This window comes from Oncorhynchus keta, chromosome 17 (assembly GCF_023373465.1).
Source record: "Oncorhynchus keta strain PuntledgeMale-10-30-2019 chromosome 17, Oket_V2, whole genome shotgun sequence".
In the NCBI taxonomy this organism is placed as follows: domain Eukaryota; kingdom Metazoa; phylum Chordata; class Actinopteri; order Salmoniformes; family Salmonidae; genus Oncorhynchus; species Oncorhynchus keta.
Window position 1 is genome coordinate 16,993,783 of NC_068437.1, and position 14,710 is coordinate 17,008,492.

General features: G+C 41.5%; 1 protein-coding gene across 2 annotated transcripts in view; it reads right to left on the minus strand.

Annotated features, from left to right (window-relative positions):
- shisal1b (shisa like 1b) overlaps positions 1–14,710 on the minus strand; it is a 64,030-nt gene that overhangs the window by 32,945 nt on the left and 16,375 nt on the right. The window lies entirely within an intron of this gene.

Here is a 14,710-nt window from a genome sequence, read left to right on the forward strand (position 1 = left end):
CAGAACAGGGTCTGGAAAACACATAGTATTAAATAGAGTCATGACTAAAAGGAACTCTCTGCCACCCCAGGTAACTCAAGCTAGCAATAAAACCAGATTTTAAAAAACACCTTTAGGCACGACGGGGACTGTGGAGAGACACAGACATTTTATGCATTTTGCATTGTATTTTGTATTGTAGTTTGCATTGTATTTTGCATTGTATTTTGTATTGTAGTTTGCATTGTATTTTGCATTGTAGTTTGTATTGTAGTTTGCATTGTATTTTGCATTGTATTTTACATCGTGGTCCTTCTGTAGCTCAGTTGGTAGAGCATGGCGCTTGTAACGCCAGGGTAGTGGGTTCGATTCCCAGGACCACCCATACGTAGAATGTATGCACACATGATTGTAAGTCGCTTTGGATAAAAGCGTCCGCTAAATGGCATATATTATTATTATTATATTATTGTATTTTGTATTGTATTTTGCATTGTATTTTGTATTGTAGTTTGCATTGTATTTTGTATTGTATGTTGTATTGTAGTTTGCATTGTATTTTGTATTGTAGTTTGCATTGTATTTTGTATTGTAGTTTGCATTGTATTTTGTATTGTTGTTTGCATTGTATTTTGTATTGTAGTTTGCATTGTATTTTGCATTGTATTTTGTATTGTATTTTGTATTGTTGTTTGCATTGTATTTTATATTGTAGTTTGCATTGTATTTTGTATTGTAGTTTGCATTGTATTTTGTATTGTAGTTTGCATTGTATTTTGTATTGTTGTTTGCATTGTATTTTGTATTGTAGTTTGCATTGTATTTTGCATTGTATTTTGCATTGTATTTTGTATTGTAGTTTGCATTGTATTTTGTATTGTAGTTTGCATTGTATTTTGTATTCTATTATGTGTGTGATATGTGGTTGGTATACGACTGTGATATGTGGTTTTGTCACCTGGCTATCTTAACATGAATGAACACTAGCTGTGGGTCGCTCTGGATGGGAGCGTCTGCTGAATGGTGCAATTGTAATGTAAATGTAGTGCTATGTATGTTTATGTATATTATGTATTTTATTTGTTGTGTTGTTTCCTATTTGGTCCCCAGGAAGAGTAGCCGCTGCCTCGGCAGCAGATGATTGGGGATCTTAATAAATACAAAATACACACACACACACGCACGCACGCACGCACACACGCACACACACACATCCACACACACAAAGAGAGAGAGACTGAAATCTCTGTTGCGGAACACACATAGTGCACATACATGCTACAGATGGAGAGGCATTGTGGAGGCTGTTTGCATCATGTTGAACATAGTCCTGAGATGTGACGCAAACTGACAGAATATTCCAGCTATTTTGTCTAAACAACAACTGAATAAATCTGATTTAAATGTAAGCATCACTTGCTGAGGAGCAGCACAAATTAAGAACCAGCACACCATTATCAATCTATAAACCTATTACAGGATTATGCAATTGCTATTTTTTTCTGGGCTGGCCAGAAAATCAAACAGAAGCAGGACATGTTTCCAATTACTCCAGCATCCACTATGAAGCCTAGATTACTACCAGACAGACCCAGATATGTCAGTTGGTTGATAAGAAAAAACAACTAAAGTTTTCAGCTGGATTGCAAAGAGAGAGAGAAAAATACACTCTTTAGTATTGTTTTGTGTTTTTTGTTTATGTGTTTTTTTTGTCTTGTTTTTGATCAAACATTTGCTTCCAGCCAGTAACACATTGTGCTTTCTAAAAATGTTTTTTTGTTTGCTCTTGAGTATTGTTCATCTCATAAGTTAATATATTTTTGGGGGCTAGAAAGAATATTGCATTCTGCATAGACTTCTATTTGATTTGCTGTTGATTAGCAGTTCAATTGTTGCGCTACATTGTTGGCAATAACTTTAATCCATTATTTGTACAACGTATGATGTCAAACAATGAATTATAAAATGGGTGGTTCGAGCCCTGAATGCTGATTTGCTGACAGCCGTGGTATATCAGACCATATACCACAGGTACGAGAAAACATTTATTTTAACTGCTCTAATTATGTTGGTAACTAGTTTATAATAGCAATAAGGCACCATTGTGATATATGGCCAATATACCACGGCTAAGGGCTGCGTCCAGGCAGCTCCCCGTTGCGTCGTGCATAAGAACAGCCCTTAGCCATGGTATAATGGCCATATACCACAACCCGCCGGGCCTTATTGCTTAAATATAGCATGCTGGCATTACTATTGACCTTTCTGAGTCTGTGTCTATCTGCATTCCTTAAACTCAGCACTAGCTTTCATGTCTGCTTTGTCTTTACAGTCATACAAATATCCTCTACATTGCTAGCCCTCTGTCCATCCATCCTAATGTACAATATTACTGTGCTAATTTGTCCCCTGAGACACAAGAGGAGTGAGTTTGTGGGGAAATAAGGTTAGCTGCCTGCACACAGGACACTGAGCATTCACGCCGCAATTGTTGCAACCCCTATTACTAGCCTGTTCAACCACTCTTTCATATCGTCTGAGATCCCCAAAGAATAGAAAGCTGCCGCGGTCATCCCCCTCTTCAAAGGGGGAGACACTCTAAATCCAAATTGTTACAGACTTATATCTATCCTACTCTGCCATTCTAAGGTCTTCGAAAGACAAGTTAACAAACAGATTACCGACCATTTCGAATCCCACCGTACCTTCTCCATTATGCAATCTGGTTTCTGAGCTGGTCATGGGTGCACCTCATACACGCTCAAGGTTCTAAACGATATCATAACCGCCATCGATAAAACACAATACTGTGCAGCCGTATTCATCGACCTGGCCAAGGCTTTTGACTCTGTCAATCACCACATTCTTATCGGCAGACTCAACAGCCTTGGTTTCTCAAATGACTGCCTCACCTGGTTCACCAACTACTTCTCAGACAGAGTACAGTGTCAAATCGGAGGGCCTGTTGTCCGGACCTCTGGCAGTCTCTATGGGGGTGCCACAGGGTTCAATTCTCAATAATCTTTTCTCAATGATGTCGCTCTTGCTGCTGGTGATTCTCTGATCCACCTCTACGCAGACGACACCATTCTGTATACCTCTGGCCCCTCTTTGGACACTGTGTTAACTAACCTCCAAAAGAGCTTCAATGCCATACAACTCTCTTTCCGTGGCCTCCAATTGCTCTTAAATGAAAGTAAAACTAAAAGCATGCTCTTCAACCGATCGCTGCCCGCACCTGCCCGCCCGTCCAGCATCACTACTCTGGATGGTTCTGACTTAGAATATGTGGACAACTACAAATACCTAGGTGTCTGGTTAGACTGTAAACTCTCCTTCCAGACTCACATTAAGCATCTCCAATCCAAAATTAAATCTAGAATCAGCTTCCTATTTCGCAACAAAGCATCCTTCACTCATGCTGCCAAACATACCCTCGTAAAACTGACTATCCTACCGATCCTTGACTTCGGCGATGTCATTTACAAAATCGACTCCAACACTCTACTCAGCAAATTGGATGCAGTCTATCACAGTGCCATCTGTTTTGTCACCAAAGCCCCATATACTACCCACCACTGCGACCTGTATGTTCTTGTTGGCTGGCTCTCGCTTCATATTTGTTTTTTCTATTGTGTTATTGACCGTACGTTTGTTTAATCCATGTGTAACTCTGTGTTGTTGTTTGTGTCACACTGCTTTGCTTAATCTTGACCAGGTCGCAGTTGTAAATGAGAACTTGTTCTCAACTGGCCTACCTGGTTTAAAAAAAAAAGGTCACAATCCTGGCCTCACTGACAGGTCACTGGCTCTAACACTGGTCAATATTCAACGGCAACGATCCTGCCTCTGGTCTGATCAATGCTCTTTATGACTCATATCAAATGAATTGGAATTGATTCCAGTTTTATGACTTTAGAGCTTTAGATAGAGACTGTGCAGTGGTCCATTAGGGTATGAGTCCACATTTGATAGATGTAGTAACGCTGGGATCTAATGACTGTCATTGACACACACGCCGTGTGTGTGTGTCTGTGTGTTCAGAAGTAGGAAATCTATCCTTTGCAGAAGGGGTATTATTGCTTCAAGGCAAACAACACTGAACCATGTATGAGAGCACCAGCAGTGTGATCTCACAAGACCTTTAAACATGTTAACATTCACAAGGCCGTGGGGCCAAATGGATTACCAGGAAGAGTACTCAGAGTATGCGCTGATCAGCTGGCAAGTGTTTTCACTGATATTTTCAGCCTCTTCCTGTCCCTGTCTGTAATACCTACACGTTTCAAGCAGACCAACATAATCCCTGTGCAAAATAACGGCAAGGTAACCTGTCTAAATTACTTTCACACTGTAGCACTCACATCTGTAGCCATGAAATTTGAAAGGCTGGTCATCGCTCACATTAATACTACATCTCAGACACCCTGGACCCACTCTAATTCGTTATACCGCCCCAACAGATCCACTGATGACTTTACTGATGGGCCACCCGCAGGTAGTGAGAGCAGGCAACAAGGGGCCCCCTCAGGGGTGTGTGCTTAGTCCCTTCCTGTACTCCCTGTTCACCCACAACTGCTCGGCCGCGCCTGACTCCAACACCATCATTAAGTTTGCTGATAACATGACAGTGATAGGCCTGATCACAGATGACAATGAGGCAGCCTAGAGAGAGGAGGTCAGTGACCTGGCAGTATGGTGTCAGGACAACAAACTTTCCCTCAACATCAGCAAGACAAAGGAACTGATCGTGGACTACAGAAAACCGAGGGCCGAGCACGCCCCCATTCACATTGACGGGGCTGTAGTAGAGCGGGTTTAGAGCTTCAAGTTCCTTGGTGTCCACATCACGAAGGGCCTATCATGGTCCAAACACACCAACACAGCCACGAAGAGGGCACGACAAGTCCTCTTCCCCCTCAGGAGGCTGAAAAGATTTGGCATGGGCCATCAGATCCTCAAAAAGTTATACAGCTGCACCATTGAGAGCATCTTCACTGGCTGCATCCCTGCTTAGTATGGCAGCTGCTTGGCATCTGACCACTAGGCGCTACAGAGGGAGGTGCGTACGGCCCAGTACATCACTGGGGCCAAGCTCCCTGCCATCCAGGACCTCTATACCAGGCGGTGTCAGAGGAAGGCCCTAAAAATGGTCAAAGACTCCAGCCACCCAAGTCATAGACTGTTCTCCTTCCTACCGCACGGCAAGCGGTACCGATGCACCACGTCTGGAACCAACAGGACCCTGAACAGCTTCTAACCCCAAGCCATAAGACTGCTAAATAGTTAACCAAATGGCTACCTGGACTGTGTAGATTGACCCCCCTTTGCACAAACTATTTTATACTCATAACATACGCTGTTGCTACTGCTTATTATCTATCCTGTTGTCTCGTCACTTTATCCCTACTTATATGTACATCTCTACCTCAATTACCCCGTACCCCTCCCTGCACATCGAATTTGTACCGAAACCATGTGTATATAGCCAAGTTATCGTTACTCATACATTTATTCCCCGCATTATTGTATTTTTTTGTATTTTTTCAGATTTTTCTCTCTGCATTGTTGGGAAGCAAGCATTTCTCGATGCAATCTCAACCACACTGCACACTGCCCTAACCCATCTGGACAAGAGGAATACCTATGTGAGAATGCTGTTCATCGACTACAGCTCAGCATTACATCAAGCTCGAGACCCTGGGTCTCGACCCCGCCCTGTGCAACTGGGTACTGGACTTCCTGACGGGCCGCCCCCAGGTGGTGAGGGTAGGTAACAACATCTCCACCCCGCTGATCCTCAACACTGGGGCCCCCTGTTCACCCACGACTGCGTGGCCACGCACGCCTCCAACTCAATCATCAAGTTTGCGGACGACACAACAGTGGTAGGCTTGATTACCAACAACGACGAGACGACCTACAGTGAGGAGGTGAGGGCCCTCGGAGTGTGGTGTCAGGAAAATAACCTCACAATCAACGTCAACAAAACTAAGGAGAGGATTGTGGACTTCAGGAAACAGCAGAGGGAACACCCCCCTATCCACATCGATGGAACAGTAGTGGAGAGGGTAGTAAGTTTAAGTTCCTCGGCGTACACATCACAAACAAACTGAATTGGTCCACCCACACAGACAGCATCGTGAAGAAGGCGCAGCAGCGCCTCTTCAACCTCAGGAGGCTGAAGAAATTCGGCTTGTCACCAAAAGCACTCACAAACTTCTGCAGATGCACAATCGAGAGCATCCTGTCGGGCTGTATCACCGCCTGGTACGGCAACTGCTCCGCCCACAACCGTAAGGCTCTCCAGAGGGTAGTGAGGTCTGCACAACGCATCACCGGGGGCAAACTACCTGCCCTCCAGGACACCTACACCACCCGATGTCACAGGAAGGCCATAAAGATCATCAAGGACAACAACCACCCGAGCCACTGCCTGTTCACCCCGCTATTATCCAGAAGGCGAGGTCAGTACAGGTGCATCAAAGCTGGGACCGAGAGACTGAAAAACAGCTTCTATCTCAAGGCCATCAGACTGTTAAACAGCCACCACTAACATTGAGTGGCTGCTGCCAACACACTGACTCAACTCCAGCCACTTTAATAATGGGAATTGATGGGAATTGATGCAAAATATATCACTAGTCACTTTAAACAATGCTACTTAATATAATGTTTACATACCCTACATTATTTATCTCATATGTATACGTATATACTGTACTCTATATCATCTTCTGCATCTTTATGTAATACATGTATCACTAGCCACTTTAAACTATGCCACTTTGTTTACATACTCATCTCATATGTATATACTGTACTCGATACCATCTACTGCATCTTTCCTATGCCGCTCTGTACCATCACTCATTCATATATCTTTATGTACATATTCTTTATCCCTTTACACTTGTGTGTATAAGGTAGTAGTTTTGGAATTGTTAGCTAGATTACTCGTTGGTTATTACTGCATTGTCAGAACTAGAAGCACAAGCATTTCGCTACACTCGCATTAACATCTGCTAACCATGTGTATGTGACAAATAAAATGTGATTTGATTTGACTGTTAGTCTACACCTGTTGTCTACGAAGCATTGATTGGATGAAGGCATCCTTTGGTTAAAGGGTATTGGGTTGTTTGTTTGAAAAATGGTTTGAGTGGCTTGTCTACACCACGCCTGCTGTTCCCATAGTGACAGCTCTGACGTAGATCGCTTTGTTTATCAAAAAGATTCAAAACCTCAAAATAAAACATGAAAGACATTAGGGTGCAAATGCAAGTGGACGAGCAGCTTGAGGTTGCCTGGGAAACCTCTCACAAAAGAGACGGGGGGGGGAGTGGTTATTGCTCTGTCTAGTGAGTAATTATCTGTGGTAGTGAACAGGAAATGAAAAAAAATACTTGTCTAAAAAAAGAACAGCCACAATGGACAACACGGCGGGGTTTCCATGGCAGGGAGTATGTTGTTTTCGAGGTGAATGTGGCCCACCCTACTTTAATGGGCTGCTGAATTGTGTGCCTGCATGGGAGGCTTGTTTTCAACATGTAGCACTTTATAAAGTTGACACAATCAGAAGAAGCAGCACTGTATAATCCAAATCAATTCAGCTGTTGTTTTCCTACCTGCTGAGATGTGTCTGTGGAGAGAATATGCTGTCCCTCCCACATCCCACACACCGCTCATTCTTCTCTCTTCATCTATCAGAATCCTCAAGGGTAGATATGAAAAGTGGGTTTCTGTTTGTTTGGAAAGGCTGGAAGTTGGGAATCATGGCAAAACAACTATTCCGAGCTTAATTACATATGGGACACAATAATATTGTCACATCGCTAATGAATCTTTTCTATGTCTTAGAATATATCAATATCTTATTGGCAGATTCCTGCTCCAGTAGCAATATGAAGTTTGCTCAAATCTTAAAAGCTTGACTTGAATATGTTTTTGATGTTGACAAGTTTAAATTGATGGAACTATGATACAGACATAACTTAATTGACGTATCCACATGCGTGAACCATTAAACATGATATAAAAGTCATGTGTAAAAGCCACCCAGAGGATTTGAGCTGACCTGCTCTTAATTCTTTCTGGGCCAACTGAGAATTCAATTGCATATGATTTCCTTTTGGTGCCATTCTCACTCAATGATACACATACTGTATGCAAGCAGCTGAGAGATTTTGTAATGAGCCAGCTATTGGAGTCTAACAACTTGAATTCATCATATAATCAAGGACTCAAAGTAGGTTGGGGTTTGGAATTTATTCGAGCCCCTACCATAATGCAAGCTTTACTTCTTTACTCCCTACTATCTACTAAAGCCCATGCCTCCCACAGGATATAAATTATTATGTTTCACTACTTTATACTTTGTGTAGCTATATACAGTACCTGGGAGAGAGTGAGGAATTCTCTGGGCTATTATTAGAGATCCCTGTCCAAAGGCAGGCAAAGTAAATGAAGCAAATGGAAGTGGAGTATGATAAACACAAAGGAAGCAGCTGCTGACTGAAATTCTCTTTCAGTGCTGCGTCTTGACCTCACTGAAAAGCATGGATAGATTTCACTGGTTATGATATTTTGTGCTTTGATCATGTGAGCGTGAGGCAGCCAGATAAGAGTGTTGACTAGCTGACTGGTGAGTGGCAGCATTGTAGTGTTGTTGTGAGTCACATCGAAGGCTATGAATCTACACTTCTAGCAAGTTCTAGGAATCCCTTTGAGTGCAATTTAGGATGTGCATTGCGCTCTTCTGAAAATGTTGTCCTCTGACGATGTTCTTCTGAAAATGTTCTCCTCTGACGATGTTCTTCTGAAAAGTTCTCCGCTGACGATGTTCTTCTGAAAATGTTCTCCGCTGACGATGTTCTTCTGAAAATGTTCTCCGCTGACGATGTTCTTCTGAAAATGTTCTCCGCTGACGATGTTTTCTCTTCTGAAAATGTTCTCCGCTGACGATGTTCTTCTGAAAATGTTCTCCGCTGACGATGTTCTTCTGAAAATGTTCTCTGCTGATGTTCTTCTGAAAATGTTTTCCGCTGACAATGTTCTTCTGAAAATGTTCTTCTGAAAATGTTCTTCTGAAAATGTTCTTCTGAAAATGTTTTCCGCTGACAATGTTCTTCTGAAAATGTTCTCCGCTGACAATGTTCTTCTGAAAATGTTCTTCTAGGAAGAAATGTAGCTTTTAGGGGAGATTGATATCAGGTAATTCATCTCAGTCCGTATGTTTATTAAATTCAGTTACAGTATTTATAGTTTGGGCAAGTAGTTGTAGTCAACTGCAAAAGCAGGACTTTGGCTATGGGTACCCAGAAAAATGTCCTCCAGAGAGATGTCCCATCCCTGTACGTGGACTTTGATAGGCACAGACGGGGAAGTATAGTATCTCCCAGACACAACCAGTCTATGTTTGCTTTGATTCTCTCTGACAATTAATGTATTTTGGCCTGCCTCCACCACATCATCCTCTGACACTAGCCTCTAAATATACTCCTAACCCATGGACAAATAGCCTGATAGGAATTTTTTAAATATGGAATCCAACGTCACAGAGACAGAAATGAATGCAACATTAATTAAAATTGAAATCGTCCCCCAACGTCTAGTTAATCTTAGTTATTCCCCAAATAGTTTATTGCATCAACATTCTTGAGTCACATAGACCAACATGATGTTATGAGAATGGCTTAGTGTGGGTAATGCTAGTCTACAACATCTTTTGATGCTCAGTGAAGACTTTAATTTGAATGATACTTAGAATTCTAACAAGATATTCATACCTCAAATTCCTCTTGGTCTCAAGTCCCTAACAGGCCTAAAAAGGGTACTACACCCTGTTATCAGATGTATAGGAGTGGTGGTTTTGGCACAGCAGATAACCCAGACACAGAGCCATCACAATAGATAGTCCCAGACAGCTCAGACTACCACCAGGTCACAGAGGTCACTGGGAGAGCAAAGGTCACACACATGCCTCACAAACACTGCATCTGGGACTCACTCTTACTCTGACAGAAGGTAATATCCACTTTCTATCACTTTACTCTGGGTTCCAAACACTAATGGCATTTTGGCAGGAGATGTATATGGACTGTTAGAAAACCAAAGCGGAAAGGAGACCTCTTCCAGCCAGAGCCCGTTTTCCAGAGAGATTGTTAAAGTGAAGTGTTGGGTGACTGGGCCTTTACTGAGGAGTCACACCTCATTACTGAGCGTGTCTGTTTGTCCTCTTAATGACCTAAAACACAGCTAGCTTACCTTCTAAGTCAGGGTGAGGTGATGGAACTTTACACAAACAATAAAAGTTATGTACTGTGATGAAGCACACCATTATGGCATGCTCTATGTGTCTCTTCATTTTTTTTTTGTACACATACCGGCTCTTAGATATTGGCTGAATTCCACTGTGATGACTTTTTGCAGGATTTCACACAATGCTTTTCCAACAAGTATGGATGATAACAGTGGTGAAGATGGCTCATTATAATACAATATCTGTTCCAGATATCAAAATGAGTCATAAATAACATATCTTATAATGAATCACATTCTCTTGATCCTTATCCAAACACACAACTAAAGTCATGACTACAGCGGAAATATGACGTTCTGTTTTATGTACACTAGTCGTCTCAGTCTGTCATTTTGTGCAGTTTTTCCGTGAATATCATTTGATTATCAAAAGCAGCTGCCAGGCACATCAGTGGATCTGGATCACAAAGGGACAGAAACCTACTCTCTCACAGACACTCCTCTTTTATCTGTGGCTCCTGCTGTCCCTGTACCATCCTGTCTGTCAGTGAGTGTTCTCTTTTAAACCACATGGTCTGGTGTAAAGGGAGAGAGAAGAGAACATTGTCAAAGAACTAAAGAACACAATAGGCGGAAGTCCTGAATATGCCTCATTCGTTCAAATCTAATCTGGAGAGAAAAAAAACAACGTTGGTAAAAAGATTGTTACACACTGAACATCAACAAACAGATAATGAGAAGATAATGTCCCTCTGAGCATGGATTACAAAATCATGGATGAGGATTTTATCCACTCGCTCATGCTTTTTCAGTCCTTTGTTTAAACCTAATCACTGTGGATAATACTACTTGTGTTCTGTGTGATCTTGACTTAGACATCAGTCCCTTTTCTTCAATAGATAATGGCATTCTTGGGAGAGAGCTGAAACCTTTGATGGTGAGAGTGGAGGTGAAGTCACTTCTTCTCTTCGATCATCTGGCTGTTCCACTTCTTGTGAACAGACACCAGTATTTAGTATTTTTTTGTATATATTAGGATCTCCATTAGCTGCTGCCAAGGTAGCAGCCACTCTTCCCGTGGTCCAAAAAAGACTTAAGACAATATTGCATCACAACAAAACCCAACAACAGCCTACATCAGTTGTCACCAAACGCAAGCCGAATACAACAGGTGTAGCTTACAGTGAAATGCTTAATACTTAACCAACAATGCAGTTTTAAGAAAATACCCCCCCCCCCAAAAAAAGTAAGAGATAAGAATACCCCTCACATAAAAAAAAAAAACATGACTTAAAAAAATAATCATATGTAACATTAACCAATTAAAAACAGTTCTGTAGCAATGAGGTTCAGGCTATAGGCCCAATACATTATCGCTGCATATTGGCTACGCTTGAATTGACCTGCCAATGTTGTTCTTCTCAGACCATTTAGAAATTATATTTCAACATTTTAGGTACATGATCACACTGGTAATAGATTATTTGTTGTATTACTTGTGCCACACAGCTGAGTGAGCATAAACATTTGCCGATTTTTTTACTGGACTGATGGCCTGAATCTGATGGTCAGTCTGAGGGGAGGGAGGGAGCAGGGGTGAGGCTGCCCCTCACCCGGCTCATCGTCCCTCCTCTCTCCCTCTGCCTAGAAAAGGGGACACAGTCTTCCACCTGATGGCGAAACATAAGTCGCACTGCATTACTTCTGCCTCATGCAACAATTCATATTGTTACTCCTATGACCAGAGAAAGAGAAATATTTCTCAATATGAAAAAAAGATACAAGCCGCAAATAATAACAGGGGCAGATCTAAATTGACTGGGGAAGGGGTGTTCCAAAATAGGGGAGGGTTGCCAAACCTGTCTTTGTACTTTGGGGAGGGTTGTGTATTTTTTGGGGGGGCACATGGGAGGGTAGTATGTTTTTTCCCTGGTTTACATTTCTTCTGCTTGTATTTTCCCAATAAACAATGGCTTGTCTTACTTTTGATATTACCCTAATAAAGTTTAGAAATGTTTGTAAAGGTTTGGTATGGTGTGGCTATTATTAAGCTTTAGCTACTTCAGGCCGATGAAATGAAAAGCACTGCGCCCCGGCGCTCTAACTGACTACAACATTTGAACTTAAAGTGAGGGAAACTGTTTCAAGCATACCAGAGATACTTCTATAATCTAACAATATAATGCTTATCTTTCGAAAAATTATTTGGATAGAAAATGTTTTAATTACCCTCATTCTGTACATCTATACGTGTATAGCAGACGCAGTAGCTGACATAAAGAAATACATGTTGGTGTCTTAGCATGACACCTGCATATCTCTATATCTCTGGGCTAGGCCTAAGCTTCTCTTCCTTTATATGCAGTGCATTCGGAAAGGATTCAGACCCTTTGACTTTTTCCACATTTTATTAAGTTATAGCCTTATTCTAAAATTGATTCAACTGTATTTTTTCCTCACCAATCTACACACAATACCCGATAATGACAAACAAAGCAGGTTTTTAGACATTTTTGCAGGAGGAAGAGGAAACTGCCTAGTGAGGCTGCTTCCTGCTTCATAATATTGACTTGAGTTCAAGAGAGAATATGTGGATGTCTGTCTGCTTAGCCTGGTCTCACAGACTAGGCGTAACATAGTATATGAAATCCAACACACTCAAATTAGTATTGTATGTTATGTTTGGTAAGGTTACATAAGACAGAAGGTCACTTCAGGATAAAATGAAAGGAGGGTGGTTGATCGGGGTGGATGGGTATATCGCAAACGTCTAGCAATCCAAAGGTTGTGTGTTCAAATTTCATCACGGACAACTTTAGAATTTTAGCTAATTAGCAACTTTGCTACTACATACTACTCTTTACCTACTTTGCATGTTAGCTAACACTTCCCCTAACCATAACGTTAGCCCATTAACCTAAGTCCTAACCTTAACCCTAACCTTAACCCTTAGCCTAGCTAGCCACTCTGCCAAAGTTAGCAACAACAAATTGGAATTCGTAACATACATATCTAAAATTTGTAACATATTGTAAGAATTGCAATTAGTAGCATATCATCCTAATTGTAATTCATTGCATTTCATATGAAATGTAATTGGTATCATACAAAATGGATGATGGACATCCACATATTAATACATTCCATACCAAACGTAGCATATCATGCTGATTTGAGTGTCCTGGATTTTTATTTTTAATATGTTACGTTTACCCCTGAGTCCAGGTTGGTCTGCTGAGATTGTTGGTCTCTGCCACTCTGATTTATGTCACTCTACTCATACCTGGTCCTGTTTGATGCAGTATATATAGCCCTGTATGCCCCTGACAAGAAAGGTGCAATGGATGTTGTTGGAAGAAAACCAAACCCAGATGGCAACCAAGGTGCAATACATGGAAAATACTGTATGTGCCATATGCAGTGCATACGGAAAGTATTCAGACCCCTTACTTTTTCCTTTGTTACATTATAGTCTTATTCTAAAATGGATGAAATTGTTTCCCCCCACATCATACTACACACAATACCCCATAATGACAAAACAGTTTTTATACATTTTTTGGAAATAAAAATAAATAAATAAATACAATATAAAATGTATGTAAGTATTCAGACCCTTTACTCAGCACTTTGGTGAAGCACCCTTGGCAGCAATTACAGCCTCAAGTCTTGTTGGGTATGATGCTACAAGGTTGGCACAACTGTATTTGAGGAGTTTCTTCTCTGAAGACGCTCTCAAGCTCTACCTTGTTGGATGAGGAGCATCGCTGCATTTTCAGGTTTCTCCAGAGACGTTCAATCGGGTTCAAGTCCGGGCTCTGGCTGGGCCACTCAAGAACATTCAGAGACTTGTCCCGAAGCCACTCCTGCGTCTTTTGGCAAACTCCAAGCAAGCTGTCAGGTGTGGGACTTTATATAGACAGGTGTATTCCTTTCCAAATCATGTCCAATAAGTTGAATTTAACACAGGTGGACTCCAATCAAGTTGTATAAACATCTCAAGGATGATCAATGGAACCAGGATACACCTGAGCTCAATTTCGAGTCTCATAGCAAAGGGTCTGAATACTAATGTAAATAAGGTGTTTCTGTTTTTAATTTAATCCATTTTTGATTGAGGCTATAATGTAACAAAATGTGGAAAAAGTCAAGGAGTCTTTCCAAATGCACTGTATACACTACATGACCAAAGGTATGTGGACACCTGCACGTCTTATTCCAAAATCATGGGCATTAATATGGAGTTGGTCTCCCCTTTGTTGTTACAACTACCTTCACTCTTCTGGGAAGGCTTTTCACTAGATGTTGGAACATTGCTGCTGGGACTTGCTTCCATTCAGCCACAAGAGCATCAGTGAGGTCGGGCACTGATGTTGGGCGGTTAGGCCTGGCTCTCAGTCAGCCAGTCAAGTTCTTCCACACCGATCTTGACAAACCCTTTCTGTATGAACGTTGCTTTGTGCAGGGGGGC